Genomic DNA, 23,355 nt, shown 5'->3' with positions numbered 1-23,355 from the left:
CATAAATACATCATCCACACATTCCCAAAAGTATAAGACACTACTTTCTCCAAAGACTTTTGTTTAGCAACTTGTTTTGCCAGTAATATGTTCAACACAGGAATGTGTAATAACACAGGATTCAAATAATAAGTGGCTACAATGACTTTAGAAACTCTAAATCAGGGTTTCTCAACCCTAGCACTATTTCTTTCAAGATTTATTTATTTGAGAGAGCAAGAGAGCAAGAGAGCAAGAGAGAGAGAGAGAGAAAGAGAGAGAAGGAGAGTGCTCACAGAGGGAGAGGGAGAAGCAGACTCCCTGCTGAGCAGGGAGCCTGACGACATGGGGCTCGATCCCAGGACCCATGGGATCATGACCTGAGCAGAAGGCAGACGCATAACCAACTGAGCCACCCAGGCGCCCCAATCCTAGCACTACTGACATCTGAGACCAGATAATTCTCTGCTGAAGGGGACCGTGCTGTGCATTGTAGGCTGTTTGGTAGCATCTGTGGCCTCTATCCACCAAATGCCATTAACAGTTTTGACAATCAAATGTCTCCAGATTCTGCAAAATGTCCCCTGCGGGGCAAATCACCCCAGGTGAGAATCACTACTTCAAATGAGTTAAATTTCTTGATGATTTCTAAGAAAAAGATTTCAGTCGACTTCTCCTGCTTTGTGTATATTACAAATAATTACGTGAAAGATACAGCAGTGACGCATGTTCTATAAGCAGTTTTTAGTAAACCTTCTATCAATTCATATCTATATTAGGCTCTTTATCACATCACTTTTTAATTTAAAAACAGCTTTACTTATACATAGGTGGCATGCAATAAACTGCACACGTTCAAAGTATACAGTAAACACCCATGGAAAAAATCTCTACAATCAAGATAGTGAACATACCCAGTTGCTCCCAAGGTGCCTGGTTTCATTCAGGGTAATTATTTTGAGATTCATCTGTGCTCTTGTGTGTATCAACAGCCCATGCCTTTTTATTGCTAAGTAGAATGGATATATCACAATTTGTTTATCCATTCATCTACTGATGAGCATCTGGATTTTAGCAGTTATTACAAATAAAGCTGCTGTGAATATTAGTATGCCAGTCTTTTCAGTAAGTATCTAGGTATAGAACAGTTGGTAGGTCTATATTTAACATTTTAAGAAACAATCAAACTATTTCCTAAAGTGGTTGTACTATTTACAGTCCCAATAGCAAAGTATAGGGTTCGAGTTCTTTCACACACTTGCCAACACTTGGTAATTAGCCTTTTTGGTAATTCTAATAGGTATGTATTGGTAGCTCATTGTGATTCTTACACTTCTCTAATGACTAATATGTTTAATATAGGTTATATATAAATATTTGAGAGTTCTTTACATATTCTAGATATAAATCTTTAGATACTTGATTTGCAAATATTTTCTCCCACTCTACAGCTTGTCTTTTCATTCTCTTAATATTTTTTGAAAAGCACACATTTTTAATTTGATAAAGTTCATCAATGTGTTGTTTTATGAATTGTGCTTTTTGTATTACATTTAAAAATATTTGCCTAACTCAAGATCACAAAGATTTTCTCCCATTTTTGTCTAAAAGTTTTATAATTTTAGGTTTTTACATTCAGGTTTATGATTCATTTTGAGTTAATTTTTGCAGGCAAGATACAGATTGAAGACCATGTGCTTGTATATGGATATCCAATTGTGCCAACATCATCTGTCAGATGGACTACCCTTTCTTCACTGAATTGCCTTTGTGCTTGGTTAAAATTCAGTTGTCTATATATGCACTGGCTTATTTCTGGATTCTTCTATCCCACTGATCTCTGTCTTTACATCAGTACTATTCTGTTTTGATTACTTTAGTGAATTGGGATATCGGGTAGTATTAACTCTCCAACTTTGTTGTTCTTCAGTTTTTTCTGCTATTCTAGGTCCTTTTCATTTCTATATGAATTTTATAATTGGCTTGTCAATTTCTACAAAAATGCCTGCTAAGATTTTGGAATGGGATTGCACTGAGTCAACAGATCAATTTGGGGAGAGCTGTCATCTTACCAACAATGAGTCTTTCAACCCATGAACAAGGACTACCTCCCCAGTTATCTAAGTGCTCTTCAATTTTGTTCAGCAATGCTGTGTAGTTTTCAGTATTTCATACGTGTTGAATGCTGTGTAGTTTTCAGTATTTCATAGTGTTGCTACTGCCAACGGTACTGATTTTATTCAATTTCAATTTCTGACTGTTTGCTCTAGCTTAAGAAGTGCAATTGATATTTATATATTGATCCTATATCCTGCAACTTTACTAAACTCACTTGTTAGTTTGTGGATTCCAACAATTTTCTACAATCCTGTCATCTGCAGAAAACGACACTTTTACTCCCTTATTTCCATTCTAGAAGGCTTTTTTTTTTCTTGCTTGACTACACTGCCTGGAACCTCCAGTACACTGTGGAACAGAAGTAGTGAGAGTAGACAATCTTGCCTTGTGTTAGGTCTTAAGGAGAAAGCATTTGGTCTTCAACTATTAAAATTACATTATCTGCAGTTTTTTCAGCGATGTCCTTTATGGGGTTGAAGAAGTTCCTTTCTAATCCTAATTTGCTCAGAGTTACTATCTGGAATGGAGGTAGGATTATCAAACGCTTTTTTCTTTCTGCATTTATTGAACCACACAGCTTTTTTTTAGTTGGTTAACAGAATGAATTACATTGATTGCTTTTTAAATGCTAAACTAACCTTGCATTCCTGGAATAAACCCTATTTGGTCATGATTTTTTGTTGTTTTAAAAATGGTTACATTCGATTTGCTATAATTTGTTTAGAATATGTGCATGTATGCTCATGTGGGATATTTCTGTGTAGTTTCTTTTCTCCTAATGTCTTTTAGTTTGAATATAAAGGTAATGCTAGCCTCATAAAGTAACTGAAGAAGTATTCCTTTCTTCGCAATCTTCTGAAAGTGCTTGTTTATAGCTGGTATAGTTTATTCCTTAAATATTTAGAATTCACTTGTGAAGCCATCTGGGCCTAGTTTTTTTTGGTGGGAATATTTTAGCAGAATTGATTTCTTGAATAGAGACAAGACCACTCAGGTTATCTATTCCTTCTATTTTTTTTTTTTTAAGATTTTATTTATTTGAGAGAGAGAGCAAAAGAGCAAGTGAGAGAATACAAGCAGGGGGAGCTGCAGAGAGAGAGGGAGAGTGGGAGAAGGAGAAGCAGACTCTGCACTGAGCCGGGAGCCCAACACGGGGCTCAATCCCAGGACCCTGAGATCATGACTTGAGCCAAAGATGCTCAACCTCTCAAGTGACTGAGCCACCCAGGTGCCCCATCTATTCCCTCGAGTGAAGTTTAGCAGTATGTGTCTTTTAAAGAATTTGTCGATTTCATCTCTGTTGTAAAATTTATAAGCATAATGTTGTTTATAATATTCCCTTTTATTGTCTAGAATCTGTAGTGCTGTCACTTCTGTCATTCCTGATACTAGCCAGTCTGGTTAAAGCTTTATTCATTGTATGGAACTTCCCAAAGAAACAGTTTTTGGTTTCACTGATTTTTGTCTATTGTTCTTCTGTTTTCTATACATTTTCCCATACTGATCTTTACACCATTTCTTTTCAATTACTCTGGTTTAATCTGTCTGTTTTCTAATTTCTTAAGGTGGAAGTGGGGGTAATTAATTTGAAGTCTTTTTTCTTTTCTAACATAGGCATTCAGTGCTGAAAATTCCCTCTTAGGTACTACTTTAGTGGCACCTCATAATTTCTGGTATGTTGCATTTTCATTTAGTACAAAATACTTTTTAATTTCCCTTTGATCTATTCTTTGACACACAGGTTATTTAGAATTATATTATTTAGTTTACAAGTATTCGTAAATTTTCCACAGTTTTCTAATAATTTCTAATTTAATTCCACTGTGATTACAAAACATAGGTTCTCAATCCTTTTAAATTATTGAGACTTGTTTTATGGCCCAAAATATGGTCCATCACGGAAAATGTACTTAAGAAGAACTGAGAAGAATACTTGGCTGTTGTTAGCTGGAATATTCCATAAACGTTAATTAGGTCAAATTGGTTGACACTATTGTTCAAGTCCTCTATATCTTTGTGATTTTCAATATTCAGAGAAGGGTACTAAAATCTCCAACTAAAATTGAGAATTTGACTATTTCTCTTTGGGGTTATATCAATTTTTAATGTATTTTTGAAATTCGCTTATTAGAAGCAAAAAAATGTTTAGAACTGTTATGTCCTCTAAATTAACCAACTTTTTTATCATTATATAATGATATCCTTTATCCTTGGAAATATTCTTTGCTCTGAATGAAGTCTACTTTGTCTAATATTAATATAGCCACTCTTTCTTTTGACTATAGTAAGTATGGTATATCTTTTTCCAGTCTTTACTTTTAACCTATTTGCACTTTTAAAGTGTTTCTTATAGGCATATATAGTTAGGTCTTGCTTTTTTAGCTAATCTGACAATCTCTGCCTTTTAACTGGTATTTTCCAGACCATTTATATTTGATGTGATTATGGATATGGTTAGGTTTAAGTCTATTATCTTGTTATTTGTTTCTATTTATTCCATGTGCTTTTTCCCCTTTTAATGCCTTCTTTCGAGTTAAGGAACTATATTTTCTGATTCCATTTTATCTCCTTTGTTGTATTAACCTATAACTTTTTAAAAAATAGGATTGCTTTAGGATTTATAGTATACATCCTTTAACTTACCATGGTCTACCTTCAAGTGATAGTATACCACTTCAACTGCAGTATAAAAATCTTATAACAGTATACTACCTAGTACTGTATCTTGCCCACCTAAGTCTCTGTACCTGAAAAAATAGGAGAGAAGCATTAGAAAAGTATAAATGAAATAGTGGTAAGAAACTGAGACCTTCTCCTTGGTTTCATTTAAAAAGGTAAATAAGAAATGAAAAGGAGGGACACCTGGGTGGCTCAGTCAGTTAAGCGTCTGCCTTTGGCTCAGGTCATGATCCCAGCAAGTCCCACATCAGGCTCCTTGCTCAGCAGAGAGCCTGCTTCTCCCTCTGCCTGCCACTCCCCCTGCTTGTACTCTCTCTTGATCTTTCTCTCTGACAAATAAATAAATGAAATCTTTATTTTTTGAAAGATTTTATTTATTTGAGTGAGAAAGAGTGAGAGAGAGAGAAAGCACAAGAGGGGGGAGGGTCAGAGGGAGAAGCAGACTCCCCGCTGAGCAAGGAGCCCAAAGTGGGAATCGATCCTGGGACTCCAGGATCATGCCCTGAGCCGAAGGCATAACTGACTGAGCCACCCAGACGCCCAATAAATAAAATCTCAGAAAGGAAGGAAGGAAGAGGAAATACGTGTTTAAAAATTAAAACTCTACAACTATACCACCTATGTTCAAATCCTAGCTCTGCCACTTACATATTGTATATAACTTCAGGCAAGATGGCTAGCCTTCTATTTCTACCTCTTTAAAATAAACAACAGGACGTACACTTCACCAGGTTATCATGATGATCCAATGAGTTAATAAAGGTAAAATGCTTAGAACAGCACCAAGCCTCTATTAAGTCCTTAATAAATAAATACCAAGTCCTATTATTCAAATTACATAAGACAGTATTTTTTTTAATGCTCCACAGACTACCTAAAATACTATTTCTTACCCAGCCTGCACCCTGGGTTGTCCTACTCTAAGTGAATGTGCAAGCAAATTAACTTCTTAGATTCTTTAAGCTATAAGAAATTCAAGTTACCCAAGTAGTATTTTTTATATATATATATATATATATATATACACACACACACATATATATACACATATGACATGTATGTGATACATGTATATATGACATCATACAGATGTGCTATTTATTGAACATTTGTTATATGCTTAGCATTGTTCTAAAAGTTCTGTGTCATCTCATTTAATCTTCATATCATATAAAGAAAGCTATTATTTATGATGCTCATGTTATAGATGAGAACTAAGACATGAGAAGTTAAACAACCTGCCCAAGATCACAAGTTAGTAAAGAATACAGCCAGAATTCTACCACCAAACGTCTGCCACCAAAGCCTACTGTACTCTTTCCTAGGAAAAAACTGGATGTGGTCTCAAGAAGGGGAGGAACCAAAGAAGTACTAGAATAATGGAAGAAGAGTATCCACAGAGCCAGAAATCAGAATAGTCAATCTCTTGCTCTGGGCTTGTCTCTCTTTCAGACCTCATGATTTCTCACTTGAAATTTTGTGCTTCTCCCAGCACAGATGCCTAATTCTTTTCTCATCCCACCTTATAATACTGTCCCACCTTATCAAATGTAACTATTTCCCACCCCAATGCAAATAAACCCTTCAATCCGAACCATGCCAAAAAGACTAATTCTTGTTGTTGTATCTTTAGTCATGCTGGTTTCCTAATACTTACATACTTTTTTTTTTTAAAGATTTTATTTATTTATTTGACAGAGAGACAGCAAGAGAGGGAACATAAGCAGGGGGAGTGGGAGACGGAGAAGCAGGCTTCCCGCTGAGCAGGGAGCCTGATGCGGGGCTCGATCCCAGGACCCTGGGATCATGACCTGAGCTGAAGGCAGTCGCTTAACCGACTGAGCCACCCAGTCACCCTTATACTCTTTATACCTTAATGAAAAAAAATTTTTTTTTTTAAGAGAGGGAGAGAGAGAGAAAAAGAGAGGAGGAAGAGGAGAGGAAGAGAATCTGAAGTAGGCTCCATATCCAGCACAGAGCCCAACGCAGGGCTTGATCCCACAACTCTGAGAGATCATGACCTGAGCTGAAATCAAGAGTTGGATGCCCAACCAACTGAGCTACCCAGGTGCCCGATGAAACACATTCATTAAAGAACACTCTGGCCCTCCCTTCACTAAGCCTCCTCTCCTGTCAACGGCTCTTCAATCTGACACATAACTACATATGGTCTTAGGCTATTTTCTTTTTTTTGGTCTTATGCTATTTACTGTGATTTCACATATAAGGTTTCATCTTTCACCAAGAAGATATAAATGAGTGCAAGGCCTAAGATTTTAAACATCTATGATAATACAGTACTGTGCTTACATAAAACAGTCAAAAGTACTGTTGATAAAAAGAAGCAAGTCAAAAGTGGAATTTCTTATCTGTAAGATATCCTCAAAACATTTCTTTTAGTAGACTTCCCTTGTCTCCCCAGCTTTTAAGAGACAGGATCTAAATCACATAGTTACAAAAACTGCATCCACAAATCAAAACTGAACAGTAGCAGAGGTTATCCTAGTGACAACTTACAGAATAAAAGCTATGTTGATCAAACTTACATACTAATTCCCCACCTATAAAATCCTAAAATCTATGAAAATCTATAAAGATTTCAGCACATTCATAGAAGAGAAGCTTAAGAGCAGCAACTGAAAACATACAGATTTGTCATGTAAGTTAATTCTAGAAGGAGAGAAATGTTCTAGTCAAATCCTGGGAATCTAAATCAGGATTGGAAGAGGTCTAACAAATAATTTACTTCAGTAATCCTAGAGATCTAGAGTAACCCCAGATACGAGAGAATCTAGGCTGTGATTACACTCCCATCTTCAAGGTCCTTAAAGAGGAAGAGTGGGGCACCTGGGTGGCTCAGTCGTTAAGCATCTGCCTTCGGCTCAGGTAATAATCCCAGGGTCCTGGGGTCAAGTCCCACACTGGGCTCCCTGCTCTGCGGGAAGCCTGCTTCTCCCTCTCCCACTCCCCCTGCTTGTGTTCCTGCTCTCGCTATGTCTCTGTCAAATAAATAAATAAAATCTTTAAAAAAAAAAAAAAGAGGAAGAGTGAAGAACTAACTCAGCTAAGTACTTTGCTTATGCTCTTTCATTTAATCCTTACAATGATCCTGAGAAGATACTCTTATGCCCATTTATAAATAGGGAAGCTGCGTGTAAAGAAATTAAGTAACTTGCCTAGATTCATATAAATTTTAAGCACAGAATTAAAGCCATTGTCTATGTTGCAAAAAATTTATTTTAAATCTAACTTATAAAATTATTTGACTGATTCCAAGAACACTCAGATTCATTATTAGAATTTTAAGGCAACATGAAATCATAGTTTTGACATTCACATTCCTTTCAATGAAAATTAAACTGTAAGATACACATTTAATAGAAAATGCAAATGATAATTTTTAGACTAGACCCAACCCAAATCCACAGGCATATTAATGTTTCTCAAGCAAACACATTTAAGTATATTATTCCTTGTTCAAAAAATCATTAGTGGCATCAACTTTATGACAGTTGGCTATCTAATTGGATAAAAAGATAAGAACAAGCTCTTACATTAAAATAAACTGGATGAATTAAAGATGAAAAACATCTAATCCATAAAACTACTACAAGTAAACATACGCGATTTAAAAAAAAAAAATCTTGGCATAGGAAAGTCTTTCTAGGACTAACGGGAAACAAACAACACAGGAGACTGATACAACTGACTGATGAAAATGTAAGACACACACAGTAAACATTATTTCATTAATTCTAAGATGAGTATATTCTCACCTTTTAACATCTCTAAAATCAGGATGTCTCTTAAAATCAAGGGTATCATGGTTTAACTGATAGCATATATTTACTCTTAGTTTAAATAAAATAGTGTATCTTACAAGTGAAGCCATCTTAGATTCAATAAGATACTCTGAATTGACAAAAGATAAAATAGGGGAAAGATCTATAGCAAATGACTTAATATTCTTAACACATAAAAAGCTCTTACAGGTTATTAATGTTAACTAACAGGGTGTTTCCACTGTACTGGTTATGTATCATTTCTTAAGTTAGGGGTTAACTGTACTAGTCTATCTTCTTTTCGTGTATCTGATTTATTTCATTAAATGACTTTAAATCAAGGGCGCCTGGGTGGCTCAGTCTGCTAAGCGTCTGCCTTCAGCTCAGGTCATGATCCCAGGGTCCAGGGATGGATCCCCACATCAGGCTCCCTGCTCAGCGGAGAGCCTGCTTCTCCCTCTCTCTCTGCTGCTCCCTCTGTTTGTGCTCTCTCTCTCCCTCTTTCTGTCAAATTGGAAAAAAAAAAAAAAGGCTTTAAATCAAAAGACTTATGCTTTTAAAAGAACATAAGAAAATGGGTAGAAGATATGAAAAGGAAACTGGAGAATGTAGCACAAATATCCAAAAACATGAAAATAAAAATTCTACTGAAAATGTTTAAAACTGCAAATTAAAACAGGAAGCATTTATTACATATATATGCTTATATATGTATATGCTAATATATATGCTTTTAAATCTTATCACCAAATCAGTGATAGCATACAGAAACACTTATATATCATGGGCAAGAATGCAAATATACTTAACTGCCAAACAAGCAACCCTTCTTTTAGGAATTCATATAAAGGAAATGATCAGAAAAATACAGGAAGACTTATTTAAAAAAGATATTAACTGTCACTGTTTGCAACATATAAAAGTTAGAAACAACCTATATGTCCATCAAGAGATTGCCTAAATAAACTATTATACATCCACACAATGTGATAGTATCCAACCATTAAATATAATGGTACAGAGAAAATGTCTTTGAAAGCCATTAAGTATTCCTGGAAGTATACAAAGACAATTTTTTCCCCTTGTTTTAATTTTTAAATTTTTTCTATTTATTTTTAATTGAAGTGTAATTGACAAATACACAAAAGCTTCTTATATGAGCACCAGATTAAAAAAATCTTTTCTGGTTTGATTTTATTTTTTTATTGAGTTTTAAAATACTGAAATGTACACTTATGTAAGGTATACTGTTCAACAAATTTTTACTATGTAGCCACCCATGTAACTACCAATCATATGAACATATGGACTTAAGACTTTTCTAGTACTCTTGAAGTCTTGCTCCTCTAGTCCCAATCCCTAAACTCTACCCAGACTTTATCAACACAGGTGAGTTTGACCTTTTCCTGAACTTCAAAATAAAAGAATCATACAGTATATACTCTGTGTCTGCCTTCTTTTGCTCAACATTTTGTTTAATACTTACCCATACTTCCTAGGAAGAGCAGTAGTTCCTTCTTGTTCACTGATGTGTAGTATTCCAATGTAAAGCATAGTACATATTATTTGTGCATTTTGTTGTGGAGGGACATTTGGACTGTGTCTCATTGGGAGTTATGAAAAAAAGCTGCTATGTTTTGTCAGATTTCCTAACTTACTTTATTTGCACTGTCTCCTAATTTAGTTTTAGACATTTCTATTAATAAAATAAAAAGGAGGAAGCCTGGGTGGATCAGTCAGTTAAGCATCTACCTTCGGCTCAGGTCATGATCCCAGGGTCCTGGGATCAAGTCCCGCATAGGGCTCCCTGCTCAGCAGGGAGTTTGCTTCTCCCTCTACCCCTCCCCACCTGCTTGTGATCTTTCTCTCAAATAAATAAAATCAAAAGGATCAGACAACCCAGAAAAATGGAAAAAAAAAAATGTGGTATCTCACCACATATAGAACTACCATTTTCATTTTAAGATTTATGTTTTACATACCTGAGATTATGTACATATGCTGTTTTTTCTCTAAATCAATCCCTTTTCCTTTCAGTTATTTTTTTCCCTTTTTTCTCTCCCTCTCCTCCTTACCTTAACCCAACTAGTAAGAAACCTTTATATCTAGCGTGCAACATTTTTCCACCCTTACCAGATCACCTAGATCACTTACACACAAGCGCACACATACATTAGGTTTTTGTTGTTTTATAAAAATGAGATACTTTTTGGGGCGCCTGGGTGGCTCAGTCGTTAAGCGTCTGCCTTCGGCTCAGGTCATGATCCCAGGGTTCTGGGATCGAGTCCCACATCGGGCTCCCTGCTCTGCAGGAAGCCTGCTTCTCCCTCTCCCACTCCCCCTGCTTGTGTTTCCTCTCTCGCTGTGTCTCTCTCTGTCAAATAAATACATAAAATCTTTAAAAAAAAAAAAATGAGATACTTTTTTAAAAGATTTTATGTATTTATTTGACAGAGAGAGAGAGAGAGAGCAAGAGCAGGAACACAAGCAGGCGGAGTGGGAGAGGGAGAAGCAGGCTTCCCGCCGAGCAGGGAGCCCAATGCGGGGCTCGATCCCAGGATCCTGGGATCATGACCTGAGCCGAAGGCAGCTGCTTAATGACTGAGCCACCCAGGCGCCCCAAAAATGAGATACTTTATATATTCCTCTGCATCCTGCTTTTCTCAAATATGATGGCATGTCCTCACATCACTGATTATTTTTGCCATGCCTTATTTAACAGCTTTATTAAGATATAACTCACATACCATACAATTCACCAATTTCAAGTGTGTAATTCAGGAGATTAAGAGTACAGTCATCATGATGAGCATGGACTAATGTACAGAATTGCTGAATCACTATACTGTACACCCAAAACTAATATGACACTGTATGTTAACAATACTGGAATTAAAACTTTAAAAAATAAAGTGTAAAATTTAATGGTATGTACAACCATCACCACTCAATTTTAGAACATTTTCATCACCTCAGAAAGAGACTCTGTGTCCTTTAGCTCCCACCACTGCCCTCCCCACCAGCCCTAAGCAACCACTAATCTACGGTCTCTACAGATTTCTCCCTTCTGGACATTTCATATGAATGGAGTCATATTACATGTGGCATTTTCTGAGTGCTGCTTTCACCTAGCGTAATATTTTCAAGGTTCACTGATGTTGCAGCATGTATCAGTACCTACTCCTTTTAACCACTGAATACTAATCCACTGCATGGACACATCACATCCTGTTTATTCATTTGTTGGTTTATAGACATTTGGGTTATTTCTACTTCTTGCCTATAATGAATAATGCTGCTTTAAACATTCACGTACATTTTTTTCAGGGACATGTTTTCACTTCTCTTGGGTATATCCCTAGGAGAGAAATTGCTGGTCATATGATAATTCTATGTTAAATAATATGAAGAACTGTCATACTGTCATCCAAAGTAGCTATATCAATTTACATTCCTATCAGTGTACGAAGGTTCCAATTTGTTAACATCCTCGCCTATATTTGTTATTATCTAACTTTTTTTTTAAAGATTTTATTTATTTATTTGTCAAAGAGAGAGAGCGAATACAAGCAGGGGGAGTGGCAGGGGAGGGAGAAGCAGACTCCCCGCTAAGCAGAGAGCCCGAAGTGGGGCTTGATCCCAGAACCCTGGGATATGACCTGAGCCAAAGGCAGACGCTTAACTGACTGAGCCACCCAGGCTCCCCTCTTATTATGTAACTTTTTGATTCTAGTCATTCCAGTGGTGTGAAGTGGTATCTCATTGTGGTTTTTGTTTCATTTCCCTGATAGCTAACAATATCAAGCATCTTTTCATGTACTTATTGCATTTCTTCTTTCAAAAAATGTCAATTCAGATCCTCTATCTTTAAGATTTGAGAGAGAGAGAGAGAGAGAGAGCGCACACACAAGCAGGAGGGGTAGAAGGAGAGGGAGAACGAATCTCAAACAGACTCCATGCCGAGTGTGGAGCCCAACACAGGGCTTGATCTCAGGACACCAAGATCAGGACCTGAGCCGACACCAAGAGTTGGACGCTTAACCGACTGTGCCACCCAGGTACCCCCAGATCCTCTATTTTAAAATTAGGTTATTTGTCTTTTTATTAATGAGTATATTCTGAATACAAGTCTTTTATCAGATATATGATTTGTAGATATCTTCTCCCATTCTGTGGGTTGTCTTTCTACTTTCTTGATGGTGTCCTTTGAAGCAAAAGTTTAAAATTTTGATGAACTCCAATTTACCTTATTTTTGTTTTTTTTGCTCCTGCTTTTGGTATCATATCTAGGAATGCTTTACCTATCCCAAGGTCATGAAAATCTACCCCTATATTTTCTTAAAAAAAAAAAAAGTCTTCTGATGTGCATATATATTGATTTCTAGTGAGTCTAAAACAAGAAGTGAAATCACTGGATCACAGAGCATACATGTGTATAACATTCGCAGATGATACTAAAGAATTTTCAAAAGTGATTTTACCAATTTTCAAACCCACCTGATAGACAGTCTGAGTTCCAAATGCTCTAAATTCTTGTCAACACCTAGTAGTTTCAGACTTTTTCCATTAACACCATTCAGGTGGGTATACAGTGGTATCACATATTTTAATCTGTAGTTCTCTAAAAATTATGTGTGAGTACCTTTTCACCTTAGCCATCTGAACAACTCACTTTATAAATGCCTGTTCCAGTGTTCTGCTCAGGAACCCATTTGTTTCAAAAATGGGTTCCTGGTATTTTTATTGTTTTGTTTTGACACATATTTTTTATATACTCTAGATACAAGTCCTCTGTCAGGTCTAAGTAATGCAGACACTTTTACCAGGGTGTCAACTTGCCTATTTGCTCTCTTAATAGTATTCTTTGATGAACAGAAGTTCTTATTTAATGAAGAACAATTTATCTGTCTTATCTGGTTAGCACTTACTATGTCCCATGTAAAAAAAAAATCTTTGCCTACCAAAGGGTCACATAGGTATTTTTCCATGTTTTCTCTAGAAACTTTATTTTTCACCTTTCATAGTACATCTATAGCCCCTTCAAGAAGCACATAATCTCTGTTACAAAACTATTTCAGGGAATAGAAAAGGAAAGCTCCATAACTCATTTTATGAAGTCAGCATAACTTCGAAGCCAAAATACATACATAGAAATCTCTGATAAATTTACTGATAAATGTGGATTTTAAAAAACTCTAAGACAATGGCAAACCAAGTTCAGCAGTGTGTGTGTGGAGAGATAAATGCAACATAGCTAAGTAGGACTGGACCCAATAATGCAAACAGGAGATAATCTAATAATGTAATACATCTAATACATCCTTTTAGCAGATTAATGGAGAAAATATACATGATCATCTCTACCAACACAGAAAAAAAACACTTCATAAAATTCAATACTTATTTATGACAGTAAAAGAAAAAAATTCTTGCAAAACCAAGACTACAAGGCATTTCTTAATCTTTTACAGTTATCCACCAAATATTTATAGTAAGGTAGAGGAAATAGGAGAGGTTGGTAAACAGTACAAACTTTAAATTATAAAATGAGTAAGATCTGAGGATCTAATGTATAACACGGTAATGACAACTGATAACAGTGTACTGTATAATTGAAATTTGCTAAGAACGTAGAACTTAAATGTTCTCACCAAAAAAAAAAAAAAAAAAGAAAAAAAAAGTAAATGTGAGGTGATGGGTGTGTTAATTAACTGAATGGGGAAATTCTTTCACAAAACATCACATTATAAATGTTCCTTACTTGTTGTTTTTGTGTGTATATTTTAATTGTATTATATGTTAGTTGGTTAAAATATAAATGTATATGAAGGCAAACTTTTTATCTTTTTGTTTATGGCTGTATCCCCAGCACCAAGAATTATTCCTGCACATTAAAAAAAAAAAAGTCATGGAGCATTTTCTTTCTTTCTTTCTTTTTTTTAAAGATTTTACTTATTTGAGAGAAAGTGAGAGACAGAGTGTGAGCAGGGGGAGAGACACAGGTAGAAGCGGACTCCCCGCTGAGCAGGGAGCCCGAGGCAGGCTCGATCCCAGGACCCTGGGGTCATGACCCCAGAGAAAGGCAGACGCTTAACCAACTGAGCCACCCAGGTGCCCCATTGTGGAGCATTTTCTAAGATTTATTTATTTACTTGAGAGAGAGAGAGAGAATCTGAAGCAGACTCCTTGCTAAGCACGGAGCCCCACGACCCTGAGATCATGACCTGAGCCGAAACCAAGAGTCGGAGGCTCAACCAACTGTGCCAGCCAAGCGCCCTGCTCCAAGACGTTTTTTTTTTTAAGATTTTATTTATTTATTTGACAGCGAGCGGGGGAGAGAGAGTGAGAGCACAAGCAGGGGGGAGCAGCAGAGAGAGAGGGAGAAGCAGATTCCCCCTGAGCAGGCTTGATCCCAGGACCTGAGGTGAAGGCAGCAGCTTAACCCACTGAGCCACCCAGGAGCCCCCAAGACTTTTTTTAAATGAATAGATAAATGAATGATTCTTTTTTTTTTTTTTTTTAAAGATTTTTATTCATTTATTTGAAAGAGAGAGAGAACAAGTAGGCAGAGAGGCAGGCAGAGGGAGAGGGAGAAGCAGGCTTCCTGCTGAGCAGGGAGCCCGATGCGGGGCTCGATCCCAGGACCCCGGGATCATGACCTGAGCCGAAGGCAGCGGCTTAACCGACTGAGCCACCCAGGCGCTCCGATAAATGAATGATTCTTAAATCAAAATTTGCACTTGGGGAAAAAATGATAGTATTTTCTTTTGGCATTTCTCTAGATATAAGCATTATACAGGCTAAGTTTGTATGCATTAAAATATATATACATATATGTACATATTACATATGAAAATATTTCTGATGAGATTAATAAAATAACCCTGTCTAAATTTAAAAAAAAAAACCTATAGTAAGATAATCATACTTAATGATGAGATCTTAGAGGTATTCCTATCAAAAGTCAGGAACATGACATTCAAGTGAGCCCTTCATGCTGCTGCCCGGCAATCACACTGTACTTCCCCATTCTGTTCTGTTCTCTTTTCCACTCTTTGATAGAGGACTACATCATGTATTTTTCCCTCTTCTCAAACCCCTGATACACACTCCTATTTTTCCTTATTCTCAACCACTGACCTTGCTTCCCATACACTAAAGCAAACAGAAAACCTTAGGTGAAAATTTGCCCAAACCACCACCATCATGTCTGTGTCTATATACAGCTACCCTTGAACAACACAAGGTTGACTGCACGGGTCCACTTACATGTGGATTTTTTTTCAATAAACACAGTACAGTACCGTAAATGTATTTTCTCTTCCTTATCATTTTCTTAGTAACATTTTCTTTTGTGTAGCTTACTTTATTGTAAGAAGGCATATATAATTCAAAGCAATATACAAAATATGTGTTAACTGGCTGTTTATATTTATCAGTAAGGCTTCCTGTCAACAGTAGGCTATTAAGTTAAGTTTTGGAGAAGTCAAAGGTCTTATATGAATTTTTGACGGCACAGAAGTTGGCGCCCCTAATCCCTGTGTTGTTCAAGGGTTGTTCAAGGGTTCACGGGTCAACTGTATTCCATCTTCTCTCCTGTTTCTATAGATAAACTCTCCCTACTCCTATTAAAACAAAGGCTAATCCTTCCACCTGTGCACACAGATCAGGAGTCAGCAAACCATGCCAATGCTATCTATGGCTGCTTTCAGGCTATAGAAGTAAAGCTGAGTATTAGTAACAGAGACTGTTTTGCCCACAAAGCCTAAAATACTTACTATGTAGCCCTTTGAAGAAAACTTTGCTGACCCCTGTAGATCATCTCTCCTCTCATCTAATATGGGCAGAGCTGGTTGCAAGGGCCCATTAAGTTCCATGCACAAGAAATAAAGTAAGATCCACACAAGACACATACAACATCAGGGACATATCAGATATACTCATGATCCCCCCTCCCCCAAAAAAAAGGATCTTAATAGGGAGAGGTCACCTATAAAGGATGAAGACTGAATGGCAAAAGACTCTGGAACAACTACTTGAAACTAGAAATTAGAGTGCAATCCCTTAAATCTTGAGGGAACATTATTCTACCTTAGAATGCTATATCCAGACCAGCCAAATTATTAACCCGGTATTAGCATGGAAGCAATCTTCAGTAATACGAACATCTCAAAAATTTCACCTCCTCATACATTCTCTCTCTTGAAAGTTACAGAGGGATGCATTTCACCAAAACAGAGGTATAAATGGAGAAAGAGGAAGGCATGGATCCGGAGACCACAGGCTCTGACACAGGCAGAAGACAAAGAGAACTCTCAGAATCCTGAAGGCAAATCACAGGCTAAACCTGGGTGGCAGAAGTGGAGAGCCACAGTGTAGATTTGAGCAAAAGCACAGAAACACCTAGGGTTTTTCCCAATTTTTAAAAAACCGAACAATCAATTATCTGATGTGCTTAAACATACCGGGACAGCTTCTAGAAAAAAAAAAAAAAGAGAGCGAGTGAGCAAGAGAGACACAAATGGGAACCTAAGCAAAAATTTAAAAAGAAGAAAAAATTTTAACTACAAGAAATATAATCATAGTACACTGCAAAGTTCAATGGTGAACATATTACAAGGTCATAATAATGTGAAAAATGAATACTGATTTAACCAAAAGCATGATCTACTGGGAGATAAAAGGAGAGAATGTTCAAGGTGGCCTAAGAATCCTAAAGCACAGACTCATCCTCCACAGTAGCAAGCCAGAAGATAATATCTAAAATTGGAAAACAAATAGTATTTCAAAATATGGGAGTAAACACCAGAAAAAACAGCTGAAAGTATCAAAAATGGTTGCTCTGAGAGCAGAACATAAGAGGAAAAATTATACCAAGATGAGGCAGGGGATGGTGTTTTTCATTATAAGTCCTATAGTACAATTTTCTTAACTGCACAGTTGTACAATTAACACAATTAATGTGTTTTTTTTAAAACAAAACAAAAATCATGGTTTTTGTGTCATTTAAGATCAATTAATTCACTCACCCCACAAATATTACCTAGGTATTATTGACTATGTGCTAGGTACTTTTCTAGGTGCTAGGAATACAACAGTGAAGAAAACTAAGTTCTTGCCCTCATGAAGCTTATATCCAGAGGGAAGAAAATAATAAACAAGTTAATGTATGCTATAATGTCAGCTAAATTAATGTTGTGAAGAAAAATAAAGGTAAGAGTAGAGTGTGGTAAGGATGCTATTTAGGTAGGGTTTTCAGAAAAGGGCTCTTTCCAAGAATCAGCAAAAAGGAAATCAACCTAAAAATGAAAATGTATTTTGAGAAAAAGTCATGAAAGTATGATTACAGGAGGTATCAATTAAGTTCAAGGTGAGAGCTTCATTTTAAGCCTCTCATACTCCAAAGCAACGTATCATTCAAGAGCCTGTACCACCAGTTCTCAGTAGTGGCACATAAATAGCTAGGCACCCTCAACCTAAGTCACAGAAACACTGCTACTTATACTCTTCCTATATCCATAGCTAGCAATTACTTATTAAAGTTATTGCATAAATTTATACTCAAACTTTTTTCTTTCCATAGAATATGAAGATGTTTATATTTTAACTATGTAGTTAAAAGTCTTCCCAAATCAGAAGCTCAACACATTAATCAAGAAAGATTCCAGATTAATTCCAAGTTACCAAAATTTATCACATCCGATCTTCATTCTCTCACTAAGGTTGAACGCTAAACCACTGGGAATAAGATGCATTTAAAGAAACAATTTACAGAGTAATGCAAAACATTCATTTTCCTCTCCAAGGAACCTCACTCAGGCTGAGGTAGAGTTTCAACCTCTTTTGAATTATCTTTTCACTGAAAATTAAGTAAAAAAAATGTAGTATTAAGACTGATGGGATAATTTTATTTCAAATATGGTTGTTACACAATAAAACCTCATATTCAAAAAATAAGGCTGATTTTAATACATCTTATTCTCAAAACATTTATACCATTAAAAGTACATCAAAACTATCTGTGTCTTTTTTATATAGCAAAAAAAGTAATAATGACAGAAGAAAGGCAGGCAGGAACAATCCCCCCCAAGAGGAAACCACCCTTAAAAGGATTTTATAAGGAGCCCACCACCCTCGCCCACTGATAGGTAATGACAAACACCTGATTGGATGACAAGCGCATGGAGGGTTAGATTGAAACAGTCCAACAACCCCATAAAAGCCCCTAATCGAGGGGCGCCTGGGTGGCTCAGTAGGTTAAGCATCTGCCTTTGGCTCAGGTCATGATCCCAGGGGGATGGAGTTCCCCGTCGAATCCCGCATCGGGCTCCCTGCTTGAGCGGAGTCTGCTTCTCCCTCTACCCCTCCCCCCTGTTCGTGATCTCTCTCTCACGCTCAAAAAACAAAAAACCCCTAGATCTAAAAGCCAAATCAGCAACCCTCTTGGGTCCCCTCCCTCTTCCGGAGCTTTGTAGTATCGCTCAATAAACTCTGCTGCCCACCACCCTTCCTCTGGTCTACCTCTTCATTCTTCCAAGTGGCATGACCAAGAACTGCGGGCACCAAGAGAAGAAATCCTGTAACAGTGATACTTTTAGATATTAAATAGATTTTAAAGTTTAACTCACAAAAAGAAAGTAAATTAAACTAACTATATTTCAATTAAGAGTAGGGTTTAAAGTTTAAAAATTTCTGGAAAAGAGCAGTCACTACTGTACACTTAACTGTAGCACGACATGTTGATGCTTTCCCCACCAAGCCCTACACTCCCAAGATGGAGCACTGCAGTATAGTAACAGCTACAACTCGGCTTTGGGTTGACTGCTCACTAGCGTTGTGCTTCAACATCTAAAATAGAGATAATAATGCCTATAAAGTTGGCAGTCCTGGGGGCGCCTGGGTGGCTCAGTCAGTTAAGCATCCAACTCTTGATTTTGGCTGGGGTCATGATCGCCGGGTCCTGGGACTGAACCCCAGGAGGGCTCCACTTGGCAGAAGTCTGCCTGGGATTCTCTCTCCTCCCTCTCCCCCTGCCCCTCCCCCCCTTAAATTTATTTAAGATAAATAAATCTTAAAAAACAAAACAAAACAGAATTAGCAGTCCTGTCAATAAGAAGTACCCATATATTTAAATATCCGTAATACATATTAAAAAGCTTTGTGATCTGCAAAGAACTACACCAATAGTCATATTTTAAACAAAAAGGGAAACTATCACTTTCAAATGTTTCTGATTTTAGCAATAATGCCTATCAGATTCTATGGAAGAACAGTGGGACACTGGTCCACTCACACACACACAGCCAGAAAAAGAAAAGATTTTTTTAAAAGATTTTATTATTTATTTATCAGAGAGAGCACAAGCAAGGGGAGTGGCAGGCAGAGTTCTCGGAGAAGCAGATTCTCTGCCCAGGAAGCTCAAGGCGGGACTTCATCCCAGGACCCTGGGATCATGACCTGAGCTGAAGGCAGATGCTCAACCGACTAAGCCACCCAGGCGTCCCAAGAAAAGGCATATATTTTAAAAATCTAGACTTAAAAAAAAAAATTAGACTCCCTTATAAACAAGTAAGTGCAGAGAGAGAATATTTTTAGCAAGTATTTAACCATACAAACCAAAAGACTAAAGTTGTTTAACCGCATGTAAACTGTGCATCATCTGACTTCAGGTAGAATGTTTATTTTTGGTTATAGTTGGGAACCAGATACCCAATGTATATAAACACCAGCATATTTTTTAAACAACTGTCTTAATGCCTTTGTTCACTCAGTAATAATTCCCACTATACTTAGAAGGAAAAACACAAACAATATCCTTAACCAAAACTCATCAGAGGAATTTTTACTTCTTAAACTTTTAAACTAACATTGAACAAACAGCATTATCTGACGAGTAGCAGACTATTTGCCCACTTAGTCTTTAAACTCCACCGGAGCACAGACCTGTGTTTTTCTGTTGTATCCCCAATACCGAGGCACCTAAGTGGCATCAAATATATACTCAATAAATATGTGTGGAATGAACGAATGAGGGAGTGAGTGAACTAAAGCTTAAGGGTTTTAAGTTGCAACAGAACATTTTCACTTATACATCCATCACTCAGTACAAACAACCACAGTCTCAATTGTAGTGACATAATAAACTGAAAAAGACACATACTAGGTATTTGAAAACACAACTCTTATTACTGGTGTGTAATACACAAAGTAAATGATTCACAAAGCCAGTTTTTAAGTTGTATTTTTTCTCAAGAAATTTTGGTGTGTTCTTTCTGACATGAAAATATACACATATATCAGAAAAGCATGCTGCAATCTTGATAAACCAAACACTATCTTTAAAGTTCTGTTGCAATATGGAATAATTTAGGCAAAGTGAACAGTTATTTCCAGAGTCCCACACAGAATATTTTGAAAAGTCAAACCCTTAACTAAAGGTGAAATAAAATGGAAAAAAAAGGTAGATCTTACTATTTAAAAATTTTTATACTGAATTTTAAAAAGGGGAAAATGTCAAGTTTAGACTAAATTAATTACACTGAAATTATTTATGCAAGAAGGCATCTAACATCCTTACATTTAATCTTTAAGCTAATAAGACAAGTTATTTTCCAAAATTTTTAAGCTAGATGATAAACTTTATACTCACAAAGCTTGAATTAGAGAAGTTATTTTTATTAAAATAATACTGTTTGGATAAGTTCCTTCATAATTCTAAAGTCTACAGTAAGATATTCAGCAGTAACAGTACAGTAATATATTTATGATTCTACCCAACTTGCACAAGCATAATTATCTGGGTGGAACAGGCTTTATGGCTAGCAAGCTATGATCTGTGAGTGCAGTAATATACGTGCATGGGTCGAAAAGTTTCCCAAGATTCTGATGGTCATCTTCAAAGAAACTTAAACAAGAGTCGATCTGACAATGAATACAAAAATACAACAAAATCAATTCATAAACACCGGTACGAAAACAAGGCTCTCTGTAACAACTACAGCGTTGGGGGGGGGGGGAATCCAGGGAACATAAAAGATAAAACACAATTAATTGCTGCCTGTGTTCCCCACTTTACGGTCTTAAACACCGGGTATTAGACACTCCTCTTTAGCGCTCTCCTAAACAGAAATTTGGTGTTTCAACTGCCCCTCCCCCACAGTTAACATCAGTGCCCTTTCTTCCTCCTCCCTTACCCCTCCCAGTTCAAACAAATTAACATTTGTACTAAGGTACCTCCTATCAGCTCGCAGCTTCTTCCCAAACACGCCCACGTACACTGAAACTGGCCTGCGTCTGCACAACACACAGCTACAGGAAAAGAGCTCCGAGGGGGGCAGGTGGGAGGATAATTTAGCTCCGCACCGGTTTACGGCTATTTTCCAAATATTAGCTCCTCACACTTGGCTCGGGTTTCTGCCAAATCACCTCCAAAGCACAGTGTTTATGAGCCTACCTCATCCGATTCTGCAATGGAATTCCGGATATTTGCAGACAGATATCCCGGCTTTGCAAGTGTTTGATCAGATCCGTCCGGAATCTCTCTTTTTCTCAGTACGCCCGGTCCTAGCCGTACAGCAACCAGACCTCGGGCCGCGCCCCCGGCCCCGCACCCCGCCGCGTGCCCGGCCCGAGGCCAGCTCAGGACCAGCCTCTCCCTGTCCCGGGCTGGCGGGAGACCCGAGCTGCGGGCCGCTCCGCAACAGGTCACCCTGACCGCGGGCGCGGGTTCGCGGGCGGCCGGCTCTGCTGCCGGCTTCTGGGGCGCAGCGCCAGGGCCAGGGGAGGGGGTGTGGCCCGGCTCCGCGGTCCCCGCGCCGTGGTCCGGACTCCCGCTCACCTGAAGGGAGGCTGAGGCGCAGCCGGGCGCCAGGGCAGCACGGGCCGAGGCCGGGGGCTTCCGCCACCCAGGAGGGAGAGCGAGGCGGCCTCAGGGGGCCGCCGCGCCCCCGGCCTCGGCACACAGACCGGGAGCGGGGACCGCACGGCCGCCTCCAGCCTCCGAGAGCGAGCCGCCGAGGGAGACGCGGCCCCGGGCCCCCAGCGCCCTCCTCCCTCAGCCCGAGCCCCGCAGCTCCCTCTCCGTGCCGAGGGCGAGCAGCCCCGGGGCCCGCGGCCAGGAGCTCCACACCGCAGCCCCGGAGCCGCCGCCATTCCCCGCGCCGCCGCCGCTGCGGCTCCGCGCCGCCCGAGGGGCGCAGCGCACCCACCTTCCCTCCCCCGCACCGCCCGCCGAGGCTCGGCACCGGGCCCACGGCCAGAGCACCGACCTGTGCAGCTGCGGCCGTCGCCTCGAAGGATGGAAAGACGACGCCGGCTTCAGGCTTCGTCAGCGCTGCCGCCGCCGCCTAGGCTAGCGCCCGGCGACCCGAGCAGTCGGCGTCTCTCATTCAGCGCCCGCCACCACCGCCGCCGCCGCCGCCGCCGCCGCCGCCGCTCGGGGGAGGGGAGTGAGCTGGATCCACCCCGTCCGCGCTGGGGGGTGGGGGAGGAGAGCGGACCTGGCGGGCGCGCGCAGGGAGGGCGGGGCGGAGCCGCGTGAGCGCGCGCACCAAGCGAGCGCGCTTGCGCGTGCCCCCAGCGCCGCGACCGGCGGGGTCTTCGCCGCGCGCGCCGCGCCAGCCGTTCTTCTGCCCCACAAGCTCAACTGCCGCGGGGGACCCGTGTCCGTGGCGCGCGCCGCTTGCCGCAGCCCCTCGGCCCCGCGCTCGCGGGAGGGAGGGGCCGCTGCCCGCCCAACGGAGGGGCGGGGAAGGGTTGGAGGGCCGACAGGTGGGGCACCCGCGGCAGCCGGCCACCT

At 39.2% G+C, this 23,355-nt stretch overlaps 1 protein-coding gene across 3 annotated transcripts in view; it reads right to left on the bottom strand.

Annotated features, from left to right (window-relative positions):
- RALGPS2 (Ral GEF with PH domain and SH3 binding motif 2) overlaps positions 1-22,993 on the bottom strand; it is a 157,570-nt gene extending 134,577 nt beyond the window's left edge. For 2 of the 3 annotated variants that reach the window (XM_036120919.2, XM_036120922.2), the window contains exon 1: positions 22,826-22,992. The gene's annotated coding sequence lies outside the window, so the exon portion shown is untranslated. Of the gene's footprint in view, positions 1-22,825 lie in introns of all 3 variants that reach the window. The other variant, XR_013449853.1, reaches the window with a different exon arrangement.
- Between the last annotated feature and the right edge of the window lie 362 nt (positions 22,994-23,355).

Source organism: Halichoerus grypus, chromosome 7, assembly GCF_964656455.1.
Source record: "Halichoerus grypus chromosome 7, mHalGry1.hap1.1, whole genome shotgun sequence".
Classification (NCBI taxonomy): Eukaryota; Metazoa; Chordata; class Mammalia; order Carnivora; family Phocidae; genus Halichoerus; species Halichoerus grypus.
This window is presented reverse-complemented; position numbering and strand designations above follow the sequence as displayed.